Raw genomic sequence first — 14,736 nt, forward strand, 5'->3', positions numbered from 1 at the left:
CAAAAGATGTTTACATCCAAAAGGGAGGGGTGTGGGGCCCTATCTGAGACAGCACATTCATCACGCCAAATGCATCCATTCCGGCTAATGGGGGCCACAGCATCACAATGTGTGTGTGTGTGTGTGTGTGTGTGTGTGTGTGTGTGTGTGTGTGTGTGTGTGTCTTTGGCAGGGAGAACAGCATTTCAGGAAAGAAGCATCAAGGAAAAAGAAACAGAAAGAAAGGCTTCAGCATGTCGTTCACTATCCCATCCACAGGTCAGTGCTGAGGGGGAATGCAAAAGGATCTTTGAAAAACAGCCACAAATGGAAAAGAGCAATTATTGAGGATCACTCCATGGGGACATCTGCACCACAAGGGTCATCACTGTCGAGCCTCTCAGTCAGGCAGGACATGGCTGTAATGGCCAAAGGGTAAGGAGAGATGGGATGGAAAAATTAACACAAATGCTTCACACTTGGTAGACCTCACATGTAGGAATCAGTTAAATAAATAACTCAATGTTAACATTTTATAAGGCAATGGACAAAGTATGTTTCTCTCCTCTTCAAACTGCCAGTTTTCTATGGCTATGATTTATATGCTATGTTGCAAATGGGTTTTCCTGGGTGGTAAGAAGAAAAAGAGCCTATCTACCCTTGCTCTGAGAAGCTCAAATGTCTTAAAATTGGGATACTGGACCCTGTGATGGGAAGCACCTAAAAGTTACTTCTGCTATCTCATCTGGATTTCATTACCGGCCTCTAGCTTAAAATGTTTTAGCTGCCCTTTATGTACAAGATGACAAGTGGAACCCACTCCATCATGCCCTTGGGGTTTATTTTCTGCCAAGAAATATGAATTTCCCTCACTTTTTCCACTTACTCATTGCTACCGAAACTGTCCAAATAGAGTCCTTTTGGATGATGGCTGGCGATGATTCAGGAATTTCAGAAAATCAGAAAATGTTGAAAATTCAAAGGGATGATAGAAATAATTTGGTTCGGGATGGAAAGTAGATTCCATTTCACTTTCCAATTGCAATCAATTAGAGGTGGTGGCCTACAGGCCTGGGGATGAATGAGAAGGATTCCAAGGCTGTAACTGCGTGGGAGAATGTGTGTCCTAAGTGATCAGCAATGACAGCAACACAGTCCTGGAAGAGCTCCGGCTCCAGTGCCATCCAGTCTGCTGCAATCTCTTCCTTTTATAAGCTGCACATAGAGACCTTGAGAGGTGAAGTGAAGTGACCAGGCTAAAATCACACAATGAGTGGCTATAATACCAAGGGCCCAATGGCCCTCTGTGAGTCCTGCACCATGCCCACCTTCGTTTATCAACAGTAAGTACCGACCCACTGAACAGTTACAGGTCACTCGGAGTTACTTTCAAGGAATCAACACCCAAGTCACCAAGTATTTGTATTTCTTAATTATTTACTCCCATAAAGGGTCAAGGACTCAGATCTGGCCAAAAACTCAGATTTAATGAAGTCCTTACCTGGAGCTTAATAGCTGTGAAAACTTCAGAAAGTCACTTACACTGCCCCCTGGTATATTTTCCATCTGGAAAATTACTCCCTATTTTGTTCACCTCCTTCTGAAATTCTAAATTACACCAAAATTGCCAATTTTTCTATAGCATAGTTCTTTTTAGAGCTTTATTAGAGAAATAACAAAAGGCTTTTTGTATTGTTCTTAGAAATGTGTCGCTTACATGATTTCTTTGAAGGGGTAGAAAATACCAACACTTAGAAAAACCCCTCCAATCAGGCACCAAAAGAAAACGCTGAAAACAGCAATGGAAAACAAACCAAGGTAAATTAATTGGGGCTACAGCTCATTATACTTAGAAATCAATTTTTATGAAGAGAGTTATGTCACAGGTTGTTTTCTGCCTTCTAATCTGTCCAAAGTTCTCTTGCCAATCAGCTGATTCCATTTTCCCATGAACTACCTTGCTCACTGAACTTGCATGTAGCAGTGACTGCCAAGGTCCAAGTCCCTCAGGAGACCCAGCCCCTTATATGTGCTTAATGGTCATGTATTTGTTCTCTGCCACATACTCAAGACAGCATCTTTTCCATTCCTCAGAATTAGTTACACATTCTCTTAGTTATACATTCGTTCCTACAGGATCATGCATGCTGGAAGAGATCTGCACGCGTCACGGCCCTTACTTCTCCAATTCCTGCTCAAGGCCCCTCACCTGCGAAGTGCCTAGAGGCTCACCGCCGAAGGCTCAGGGAATGTCAGCAGCTCCTGTCTGTGTAAGGCTTACTGCCTGCAAGTGTCCTTTGGGATTTTACGACTGCTTGGCAGGCACCCTCACTCTGTTTTGACGACATGAGGAGCTGAGCTTTGGGGAAATTGTAATAATTTGCTTGGGGTTACTCAATGGATAAGGGACAGATAGGGCAAGTTTTCAACCCCAGGTCTTCAGATTCCTGGTTCAAAATTGATTACACTACATTATGTTATAGTGCAAATGGCCTTTGAACTTCTCATGTTTAACCATAAGATGAAAGCTTGTCAGTTTGTCCCAAATTGTAGGCTATTAGAAACATACACATTTTACATGCTCCACATAAATCCTTGCTCCAAAGATGTATTAATGCCATTAATTACTCTTATTAAAAAGCAATACTATCAACAAAAGTACTTAACCTACTAACCTTTGCTTATCAAAGGACAGCTCCATCTAGACGGAGATTTCAGAGAGTCTAATATATACTTCTTTGCATTTCAGTATTTTAGAATTTGAATGCATGTTAGTTGAGTGATAAGAAAACATGTTTAACTGACAGACTTGTCCAGTGATATATGAAATAAAAGAGCATCTCACATCTTAGAGTCAATGTAATAAAGTAATGTTTGCTTGTGTGTAGTCCATAGATTTCCAGCAAAAAATTTAAAAGAGAAAAATGACCACAAGATCATGGATCACAGCAGTCATCACCTATTTCTGGGCATCTCTAAAAGCTGCCAGTCTAGCATTCTCTGGAAAGAGCAACTGCCTTGTGAAATCGATGCATTTGATAAAAAAGAGGAAAGGTCAGCAGAATGGTACAGAAAGTACTGTTCGTGAAGCATGTTTTTAAATACCTAAGAAGATAAACATAGTAGGTTGTTTTTTCTTTCAAGTGTGTGCCCTCTTATTACCCACATCAGGAACTATTATTTGTTCAGTATTATTCATATTTGATGCTCAGAACTTTAGTTCTGCTTGCTTCTGTCTAGAATTGCAAAGTGAGGCTCAGAGGGTTAAATATTAGCTTGGTTTTTATTAAAGAAAATAAACACAGTATCTAAGTACTGGACATGACATTCAGAGAAGTATTTATCCCTGGGCACTATTAACTCTAGGAATTATTTGTTCATGTTTCTTTTAGTGGAAGAAGGGCAAATGTGACACTTTTCCTGTCCCACAGCTGCCATTCATTCATTCATTCATTCATTATCTCAGTGTAGTTCTCATTTCTTCTCTGTAGCAAACCTTTTCTTTACAGCTCTCACAATTAATATTTTCTGTCTCTGAGGTACTGAGCTCTCAATTTCTCCTCTATATCCTTTGCAACATAATGTCAAAACCAACTTCTCCACTGTCTGACATCCTTTCTGAACACAAATTTTGCCCTACCCAATTTAACAATCTATGGGGACTTGCTAACTAAAAATCTTATTTTGGAAAAACCCTCTTGCAAAATTAGAATGTGTGACAACACTAAGTTAAATACTGACATTAATTGCTAAGTCAAACTTCAAAGTAGTTAATTCTTTTGGAAAAAGATTTATATGAGACAGTTGAAAAAGCTACCGACTTTATTCAGATCACTACCAACAAGGTAAAAGGCAGAGGACAGGGCCAACCATACAAGCAAGTCTCACAAAGTTTCACTTGCGAACCAGTTGCTATAAACTCAGAATACATTCTATTGGCCAGTGGCTCATAACTTGGTAGGGAGATCACAAATGTCTCCCCAGATTGCCCCCAGTGAAATACACCAATACATTTGCATTTAGGGAGTTCAGATTAGGAAGCACATGTGCTAGACTGCACAGACCCTACATGTTATTTATCTCCCCTTCCTCAAAGGAGATCACAGTGGTTCTCATGGGAACCCTGGTCTACCACATTCAAGACTGGCTCCTCATAAATTCTGGTAGTACCAATCAAATGAGTTAAAGAGAATTAAAAAATGATTTCTTTCTTTTGGTTTGGGTAGAGGTATTTAAATAGGTTTTTTTTTTTCCTTCCTAAATTGAGGTAGCATTTTGGGATTGGGAGGATACAATGAGACAACGGGAAACAGATTTTGGATTTTAAAACAATGAACCAGGCAAAAAGAAAGCTTAGCAGTCACCAAAGTTAGCATCCAGGTTACAGGCTTTGCTAGAAAACCTCCCAAAAGAAAGGAAAAGATAGATCCAACCCAGGTATACAAGATGAATGTTCTTTCTTAAAATTAAATCAGTAAGCTGAAAAGTTGGTTGACAGACAAGATATGTTACAGGGGCAGCTAATTCAGTCACAGAGATACATCATGTTCTTCCAGGGATTCTGAAAAAGTTCAACCTGACACTGATCCAACAGCAAGGAAGCAAGGCTCTGGGTAATTTAAGGGATGAATGGCTTTGAAAGGCATGCCTAATGGTTTCAAACCAACTAAAGTACCAGATGAAAAGCTGCCTTTCTCTAAACAGCAGACTGTGTTTGAATTAGCGGCTACTTTTGCACAACATTATTTATGATGAGGCAGGTGCACCGGGATAAGGTGGTTTCAGGTGACAATTCCAATTGGAAAAGAGGTCAAGGAAAAGATGGGTGTGGAAACTAAATCAAAAGCCATCCTTCAACATCTGCTATAGGTGCTTGGTAAATCTGCACTAGAATGTCAAGTCAGCATTTGCTTCACACTCAAGAGAATGAGACAGAAAAGGTAGGAATCAAAGAAAAAAACTTTTTTTGATCCCTATTTCATCATAAAGTATTTTGGTGAAATATTTAATAAATCTAATGCCTTTGTATGGATTGTATTGATCACTATCATTTAGTTTCTGTTCAAATGCTGGGTATGTGTCCCAGTTACAAAAAAACAAACCCACTGAGGTAGAGGAAGGCCTCCCTATCACAGTTGAACTTTGAAAGCATATTTGTTTAGTGAGGAGAGGTTTAATTTAATATCCTGGAATTACTGGCTCCCCAGTTCCCATCTAGATTACAAATGAACTTTGTACTTTGGTGAGATGCATCTTCTTCCTTTTTTCATGTGACTCCAGAGATCTGAATGAGAAAGAGTTCACATACTTAAGCTTTACTCCATTTGGTATCTTAAGTACTTTTAGCCTCCTTTTGGATCTGCTGGATGTTAGGATACAAGGCCTGGCTGCATGATCACAGAGTGTACCGAACTATAAATTCGGGTCAGGGAGAAAGCAAAAGTCAAATTTCTGATACAACTTAAAAAAAGGCTTATTTTGAGCTTGAAATGATCTAGATTATCTTCTTGTTTCTTTTCTCAGCCAGGAAAGTCCTAAAAGTAGATATTTCTTGCAGCACCTTTGGAAACTGTAGAAATGCTATACCTCTGCTAACCTCCTTGGAAAAGAGAGGTATTGTGTTGAGAGTACAAACAATACAGAATAGACAACTCAGAATCAGCTCACTTCTTTGGCATGTGAACAAAAAGTAACTCCCAGATAAGTACATTCTTTGGGACTGAGCCCCAAATGCTTTATAGATTTCACAGTAAAAAAAAAAAATCAGTGTTTTTGGGGAAAGAAGGTCCTATTTCTCTCCAGAATGATGAAACAGTATTATCTCCTGATTTGTTACAGGTTTCCATACAAAAAATGAATTTGCATTTTGCTTGATTTGTCCTAGATGTTTTGTTAAAAGATCTTTCCTAATTCCTAACTGATGGAGGAAGGGAATTCTGACTTAAATAATTACTATTTCTGGTTTCCCAGGAAGAAAAACAAAGCTAAATTTGTCATCTTTTGTCTTGGGCATATCTGGTTAGCAGTTTACCAAAACATATCAGTACATGGCAACTTTAAACCGACCTACAGAGTCATCTAAAACTTTTCTGTGAGATAAATCTTCACTGTGCGGGAACCATCATAGAACATTTCTTCAGGCATTGTTTTAAATCATCTACAACTACCATGTAGTTCCTGACCTTACCAGTAGATGACTCCACGGTCCTTGCCTTTGAAAGGGTTGGTGTGCCTTCCGGCTATTTACAGCTGGTGCTGATTTAGAAATGTAAATGGACAACTAGGGTTCTGGGAAAAAAATATTAAGAAATTGGTGTATGTGGTCTTGCATATTATTGAACTTCAGAAAGTGGCACTGCTCATGCTGTACAGCTGAAAACACAGAGTGGCTGAAAAGCCAGTTGGCTTACATCCCCATGTCTTTGGTGCCTTTCTATGAGAAAATTAATTATTTCATTTTCCCAGAGGAATAAAAATGACCTTCTGGATAATCAAAATCATCACGATCTAATTAAGTGCTATCATAAAGAACTTCTTGGATATTGGAAATGTTCCTCTTCTGCATTGTCCAATACAGTACCACTAGTCACATGTGACCACTGGGCACTAAAAATGTGGCTAGTGCAACTGAGAAACTAAAGCTGCCATTTTATTCAATTAAACTTAAATATCTCCATGTGGCTATTGGCTACCATAGTAAACAGTACAGATAAAAGTTGTTGAATTACCATTTATATGTGATAGCCCTTAGCCTAATTATAGAATATCCTATGGGGAGCATAATAATAAAAGGTTTTATTTTTCAAAACCCAATTCATCTCAGCAGGAAAATGACCTGATACTTAGTGAAGACATTTAGTAAACAAGCAGAATTTCTTCTTCACATTTTATTATGAAATATGCTACTGGGATAATTTTATTTTTTGACTATAAGTTCATAGCTATTACTCCCTCTTCTTTCTTCTCTTTTTGGTAAATAGAAAGATACTGGTAGTCTAAAAAATTTCCCTGACCCAATCTTCTTGATAATTAGTCTTTTTTTAATACAGAAAAACAAAAGCAAATGGTAGTTTAAGAAAATATTAAATATTTCCATAATTTTCATTAACAAAAAGAAACTCCACTCTCTACTTACATGCACCCAGAAAGTAGCTGACATCTAATTGCAGACATTTCAACCTTCATGTGTGCCATCTAATATAGGGTGGAAATGCAAGAAGTGATAGTACAGCAAAATCAATCAGTTATCACAGAGCTAAAAGAGATTAAGGAATCATCAATTCAACATCCCATCAACTTTACAGATATTGCAGCTATAAGGAGAGAACAAGTAGCTTGTTAGGGCTCCAAATCCACCAGAACCCTAGTCTCCCTATTTCCAGGTCAGAAATCTGCCCACAGCACTAGGCTACATACACTATCTGTCATTTAAGATAATCAAGGGCTACACTGATCTAATTTTTATAGATTTCACTAGAGAACCAAAAAAGGGCACTGTAGTGTTGGAAAACTGAAGGGGTTGGGAGGCAACATCTGAATTCAACTACTAACAAAAATACCATAAACCTTAAGCAGTATTTTCAACAGTATGAGTTGTCTCTTTAAGACCTCACAAAATGTTATAAGGACTTTCCCATTTATGATTTATGGCATCAGAATCAAGATTCTGAATCCCCACTTCAGAGATTATAGATTCTCCTCCCAAGTAAGGCAGAATACACTCCTTTCTCCATCTCCTTTCCGAAGACAGACTATATCTGGGGCCATGCAAATTGCTTCTCCAAAGTCCACTTCTTCCAGGCAGCCTTTAGAGATGAGGTTGATCTCATCACTTTCTGTGCCGTATTAGGTAACCTTATAGACACTTACCCATCTTCTCCCTGTCACTGTTCTTCCCATTTCTCTTTTTCCTAGGTAAGTGTTATTCAATTAGTTTTTGTTTGTTGGTCTATTACATTTTATTAGCCAGTGGTTTAGATTTTAAGAATGTAATGCTAGTGGTACTGTAAGAATATCATTTATTATGATAAATTATAAATATTAGGCAATAGATACCCAATAATATACTATATTAGATGCTAAGCTGAGAAAGAAAGACAATAAATGTAAATGCTCTCTGGTGATTTTGTATTCTGAAAGACAATATAACCCCAAGTATCAGGTGTGGTGTATCAAGTAAAATGTCCAGTGAAGCACACAAAATGCAACATGGGGGAAATAATTCTAAGAATTTAACACTCCATTAGACAACTGGAATAGTGCAAGGCCATTATGCTTAGTAGCCAGAAATGTTGTCACCTCTACGAAAACAAAGGATTGACCGCCATGTATTAGAAGCATGTCAACAAGAAACTTGCTAATCAGTAGCTGACCTTCTCATTTTTGCCAGCAAATCTGCTTGAAAGGCAATATAGCAATGCTAATAAACACTGATTTCTGTCAAAATTGCCCTGGGTCCTCACTGGCTTAACCACTGACCCCACCAAAAATAAAATAACCATTAGTGATAGGTTCTAACAAGCTGCCACTCTTTTTGTCTGTTATGAACATCTTAAGTCAAGAATTTTCATGTGTTTTTAGAAATCAATTCTATGCTCCAAACCTCATCTGAGCCAGTTATTTTCCTTCCAAATCTCCAATCAGGAACATAGTCTAGTTCACTGTAACCTCCTTGTTTCTCAGCCTTAGCTTACTATGTTTTAAGACACAGCAATCACATGTCAAGCTCTGGCTACTGTTTTCAGGAGGAAAAAATAACTATTTGTCCCATCTGAGTCTGACTGTACCAGACATTATTCAAGAGCGCAACACCCTATCTCTGGACTCTTTCCACTTTATACACCCAGTTCAGAGACCCTCCCTCAGCCATTAGAGATCCAGGCTAAATATAGATCTACCCACACCAGCAGTTCCTGATCGTCACTTGGTGATGCTGACGAAGACTCCTTGGAGACGCGTTCTGCACACACACAAATTTGTGTGCATATTCATCCATACACACTATACCTACCCACTGAAATAACCGCGAAGAGGGACACATCTACATTCAGAGAAAGTCGCTGCCTAGAGATCTCCTCCCGCTATTTATCACACTTGTACCATCCTCTGCCCTTCTTAAGAGTACTTAGCTAGGTTGCTTTCGCCTTAGCTGCACCAATTTGGTTGGGGTTAGGTGGTAAGCAATGCTTAGGGGGTGTACACACACACACACAGGCACGCGCGCGTCCACACCAGCCCCGGTTCGCCCCTTTCCCTAGAACAGCACTGAAGTTGTTCCCACGAATTCTCTAGACAGAGAAGGCTCTCTCATGCGAGCTGCCCGCGAGGTTCCCAGGTACCCGCAGCTCACGTTATATTCGTCCGGCCAGGTGACCCGAGGCGACACACCTGAAGGAGCAAGGCGACTTGGTGTGCCCTAAATCGCCAGGTGAACGGGGGGATTAAAGAATACCACCTCGTCAGTGGCGAGCGCCTGACTTTTGTTCCCAGTCCCTTCCTAAGAGTCAGACCTTAGATTATAAGACACCGACACCAAAAAACAACTACCTCTCTCCCCAAACACACCCAAACGAAAACTAGCCAAGAAGTAGAGGGAAACAAATTAGCTGTGTTCAGAAAAGGGAGACAGGATGAAGAAAGAAGGAACTCGATTGGAACTCAAGACACATCCTCAGAAAGTGTACTAGATCTCGGAACAGGTCTGGCCGCAGGATCGGGGCGAGAGAAGCCAGGCAAACCCCAAGCCTGCCCCCCATCCCCACCCCGGGCCCTAGCGGCTCGGCCCCGCACCTGTTGGCACCGGGTCGGCTCACGGAGCAGCATGGAGGGTGGCCTTCCCCGGCCCCTGATTTTTGCGGGGCGCTTTGCGCCAGCAAGCGCTCCCCGGTCCCGGGCTCTCCCGCCACCTCGGGGGACACCCGGCGGCCGGGGGCAGTCTGAGAGCCCGGCTGGCTCCGAGCACGACCCGGGGGCCGCCCGGGAGAGCATGGAGCGCGGCACTACCGTGCCTTCCCGCCGTCGGGTTGCGGGTCTCCCGGGAGAACTGCCTGGCCAGGGAACAACCCACCTGCAGATGGACCCCAAGTCCTCGGCTTCCCGGCTCTCTGCCGCGCGCCCACCAGCGCGCCCCAAGGACAGGGAGCGAAAGCGCGCGTGAAGCAGGAAAAAAAAATCCGCCCAGCCAGTCGGGTGCCTTGTTTATGCTGAAACTACTGCCCCAGCCGCAGCGCACACCCCCTTCGCTCCCAGCGTGCCCGCCTCCCGCCGCCATCCCTCCCCGTTCGCCCCTCGGGCCAATCGCGGCGCAGCTCACCGCCCACCGCGCCGCCGCCTCCGCCTCGGGCCTCCGCCTCTGCTCTGGGCCTCCGCCCCCGCGTCCTGGGGCTGCAGCGTCCTGCGGCGCGGTCGCCGGGGCCGCCCACGCTGTGGAGCCGGCGGAGCTGGGCGCCGCGGTGTTTACCAGCGCGGGTTCTCCAGCTCTGACGGCGTACGTTTCCTCCTGAGTGCTCCTGCCCGGGGCTGTTTGTGCAGTCATGTGTGTGTGTGTTCATTTACCTGTGTACCACCTGTAAATACCGGCCCGACTCGTTATACAGTATCTATTAACATAATTATGAGCTAAAGGTCACTGTCCATGTAACTTTCAGAAGACAGCTGAGAGAAACCACAAGAACATTTGCTCAGCAAATGTTTACGGAGAGCTAGAGAGTGCAAGGCATTGTGCAAAACGCTGGGGGCACACTTCAGGCAAACGCAAGCTGGTCCCTGCCTACTATTAAGCTTACAGTCTCGCGGAGGACAAACGTTAAGCAAATGGTCACTCAAACAATGCAGTATTGCGGCTGTTACAAGTTCCACAAAGGAAGGGAATCTTTGCTGTGAAATACGATTCTGGAAGGCAACGCAGGCGGTCAGTCCTCGTAAAGGCTGTGTTGTCACGGTAACCATACACTGTGACTGGATACCTAGTAACTATTTTAGAAAAAAAGGTAAAAACCTCAATACTTCACTTTGTACAAATAAAAGGAGACTGGAGGGAAGAAACGATGGAAACAAATAAAGGAAGAATGAGAGCCAAGGAAAGAAAAATCTTAAAACATCAGGAGACTCCCTTGCCGTCTATGTGACCTTCAGTAAGTAGTTTTTCTGAGCTTCAGTTTTCCCTTATAGAAAACACCGCTATTCATACCTCTTGCTACATTTAGGATTACATTTCGGACTACATTTAGGATTACTGAGATAGAGGAACCCTTTTTCTTTATCCCTGCTCCATCTTCCCTCTCTCCCTCCTCCTTGCTGGAGTTGAAAAGTTGTCCTGAGGTCCACTTTGCCTGTCCTTAGCTGATTCTTCCCCCCATTTTTTTCATCTGTAACTCCTCTCACTTCCCTTCCTCTAATTATACTCCCTCTTTCCCACCTGCAGATGGGTCTCCCCTGACTCAGTGGTTCACTCTCACCTGTCTGAGACTCTGCAATATAAAGGAGAAGCCCGACAGCGCAGGGCGCTTGCAGGGGGCCACCACGCTGAGTAAAGCAGTCTCTGTTGTGCTGGCTGGCTAGTCCTTCCAGCTCAGCTTTCCATCCTTGCTCTGTAACAAACAAGCCATATGAGGTTGGGCAAGTCATTTACAATCTTGAGGTTCCTGGGCCTGTAGCAATAAATCAAAAGGGTTGGACTGAATTAGGATTTCTTAATGGAAGCATCTGACATATCCTTTGTAACCTCTAGAATACACCCACCAGCTGAGAAAATTTTGCCCAGTTGTACTTTCTGAAGTTCTTCTCCAGGAAAACAAAAGATGTTTATTTTAGTTTCTCAAAATATAAAATGGATACTATGATAATATTGATTCAATGTTTTACCAAAACACATTCCTGGTCCCCATTTTGGCAGATCCCGCAGGGCCCCTTCCAGCTCTCCACAGTAATACATAAGGAGACAGCCCCAGGGCCAGGTGGCCCAAACCATCATCCTCCTGCAGCTAACACTTAGCCAGCTACCAGACCTTACAAAGGGGATGGAAGGTCGCTGGGCCCCAGTTTACTCATCTGAAAATGGCAATCAAGGTTCATAAAGTTAACTTCTTCACAGGGTATTGAGAAGATAAAGTAAAAGAGAAAAGAGATAATACATGAAATAGGTTTGGAACAATGTACCTCAAATAAGCCTTCCCTGAGCCCCACTCCATATGGTCCTTCCCTGTTTTTGTTGTTTCCCCTGTAAGACTTGCCACCACTAACATACTGTATATTTTACTTACCACCACCTCTCCACCCTCACCAGACTATAAGCTCCAGAAGAGCAGGACTCGTCATTGTAGTAAGTAGTATTTCTGCTGTCCAGAAGTGAAGCACTCAATAAATAATAGCAATTATGATTATGTATCAACTATTCTCTATAATTTAAAGATATTCTTTCCATACTCTACTTCTAGAGTTTCGCTGTGGTCTTTTGACTCCACTGGCTCAGTTCTTATCCCTGAAAACGTTGGTAAGCTCAACTGAACCAGTCAAATTGATGCAAATAAAATCCTGCTGGGTAAGATACTAGAGTAATAAAAACAGCCACCTGTGTTAAGTTTTTGCAGTATGGCAGGCACTGTGCTAAACATTTCTTTTCTGTTTCTCTTGAAACTCAGGTGCACAAAATTAGAGCAATCATGACTGATTCACACCCAACACTCTTATTTTAGTCTCCTTCCTTTTCCCATCTACAATCCCAGTTTTCACCATCCCAAAGGCACGCTTTCACACTATATTTAGTGTGAGTTTTTCAATTCACCTTTTATGAACAATGATGGTATTGTTTTATGTGAGTACCACATGAGTGTATTTACCTAAATGTTATTGTGCAATCCATCTCAGTCTGTTTCTCACTGTTTTCCCTCCAACTTTTGATTTTGATTATCTCTCCAAGTTGATATATATTGATGTTGTTCACTCCTTTTATCCCCCATTGAGTATTTCATCGTATTTGTGTTACATTTTTTACTTACATTATCTTTTATCCTTACCAAAACCCTGAGAGATAGGTACTATTCTCTCTGTTTCTGAGAAGAAAGAATGATGCTTTAGAAGGTGGGTAACTGGCAAGACCATGCGCTATGTGTATTTAAATTAAACTACAGGCCAGTTGTTTTCATGCAAAGCAGTGCTTATTATTTGTTTTAGAGACACAAATTTAATATCATTAATTATGGTTTATGATTTTCTTAAATCACTTGAACTTTAAATGAAAATCTCACAAAACATAATTGTCTTCAAATATTCAAAAGAGGAATGAGGCTCCAGAACACCAGATAGGACTAAATAGGGAAAGTCTAAGGGAAGAGATCACAGCTTCAGTGTAAGAAAAACATTAAAGATGTCCAAACTGGAATAGCAGCCTTTTTAAGCATTGAATTTCTGCTTTCGGGACCTTAAAGGGCCTTGTGAAATGGCCAAGAAACTCTCCAAAACACTTCCACATTTTCTGTTTTCATTTCTTTTTTCCGTGTCACTCTGGAATACAGAGGTGAACAATCCAAGGGTATGGAATATTAGCCCCACTTTACAAGTGGAAGGAAACAAAGGCATTGGTCATACTACTTATCAACAGTCAATCTAGAGTACAGCTTCAGATTTCTCACTTTCCAAGCCAGGAAAACAAACCCACTTTTGATAAATATGATGTACATCACCTTTCTTGTATTTTGACAAAAGATAATGAGAATTTTATAAAGGGGGAACATGAAGAATGATCAGGTACAGTTTTGAGAAAATCCTTTAACAGTTCCTAAGCAAGGTATTGTTAATATCCTTTGCAGCTGCTTAACATGTCCTATAGCATCTCTGAACTAGTCATTACTTCTCTGGAACACACAAACCCAATTATTATTTTTTCAACAGGTAAGAAATAAGCAAAAGGCTATAATAACTAGAGTACTGTGCAAATACCAAAGTATTTATTTTATGTGACAGTAAAAAAGGCATTGTTATTGTACAGAGAATAGATTTAAGGAAGAAAAAGAAAAAACAACTATTCTACCCCTCCCACAGAGGAGGAGGAAATACTATAGTGGTATGACTAAGTTAAGACGAAGGTTCTTTGGTGATGGATCTGTGACTGGTCAGCCTTGGAATGGCCATCTCATTAATAATTACCAATATTTGTTATGATATCATGTTCCTTCATGTTTATTTTCTCATTTAGGAAGAATATGGAGTCTGTGAAGATTATTCAATTCTAATAGTGGTCATTACAGAGGCATGTATTTTCCTTTCCTGGAATCACTAAAAATACTACAGCTAGGCATTCATTTACATTTTCTAAGAAGATACTCCTAAATAGAAAGGAACTGACTACAAAAGATAACTTGAGAGAAGTCTCTTCCACATATCCATGTCATCCTCTATCACTGTCACTTTCTATCTCCCAGACCTTAAAACTGTAGAAAAGAATATAACAACTGCATGGGAAATTCCACAACAGATACACAAAATTTCAAAGTCCCCTAGAAGATATAAAAAATTATTACATCTTCATTTACACTACACAAGAACTGTTGAAAGGCAAATTCATTATTTTTCCTTTAGAAACATTATTTTGCTCATTTGCCAGTATCGCAATAAAGTCCGTAAGAGTTTAAAACAAAAAAACCTTTTCTTAATCATTATAAGATCAACTCATTCACAGGAAACCAGACAAAACTGCTAGAAAGGGAAATTAGAGATAGAGATATATATATATATTTACTATTCACTAAAAAGATTTTACTG

At 41.0% G+C, this 14,736-nt stretch overlaps 1 protein-coding gene across 3 annotated transcripts in view; it reads right to left on the reverse strand.

Moving 5' to 3' along the window:
- The window catches only part of RASGEF1B (RasGEF domain family member 1B), a 36,014-nt gene extending 24,484 nt beyond the window's left edge, over positions 1-11,530 (reverse strand). The window contains exon 1 of one of the 3 annotated variants that reach the window (XM_057502369.1): positions 11,436-11,530. The gene's annotated coding sequence lies outside the window, so the exon portion shown is untranslated. Of the gene's footprint in view, positions 1-10,045; positions 10,204-10,291; positions 10,437-11,435 lie in introns of those variants that run through there. The other 2 variants (XM_057502368.1, XM_036906426.2) reach the window with 2 other exon arrangements.
- Positions 11,531-14,736: the final 3,206 nt, after the last annotated feature.

The sequence above is a fragment of the Manis pentadactyla genome, chromosome 5, assembly GCF_030020395.1.
Source record: "Manis pentadactyla isolate mManPen7 chromosome 5, mManPen7.hap1, whole genome shotgun sequence".
NCBI classification, from domain to species: Eukaryota; Metazoa; Chordata; class Mammalia; order Pholidota; family Manidae; genus Manis; species Manis pentadactyla.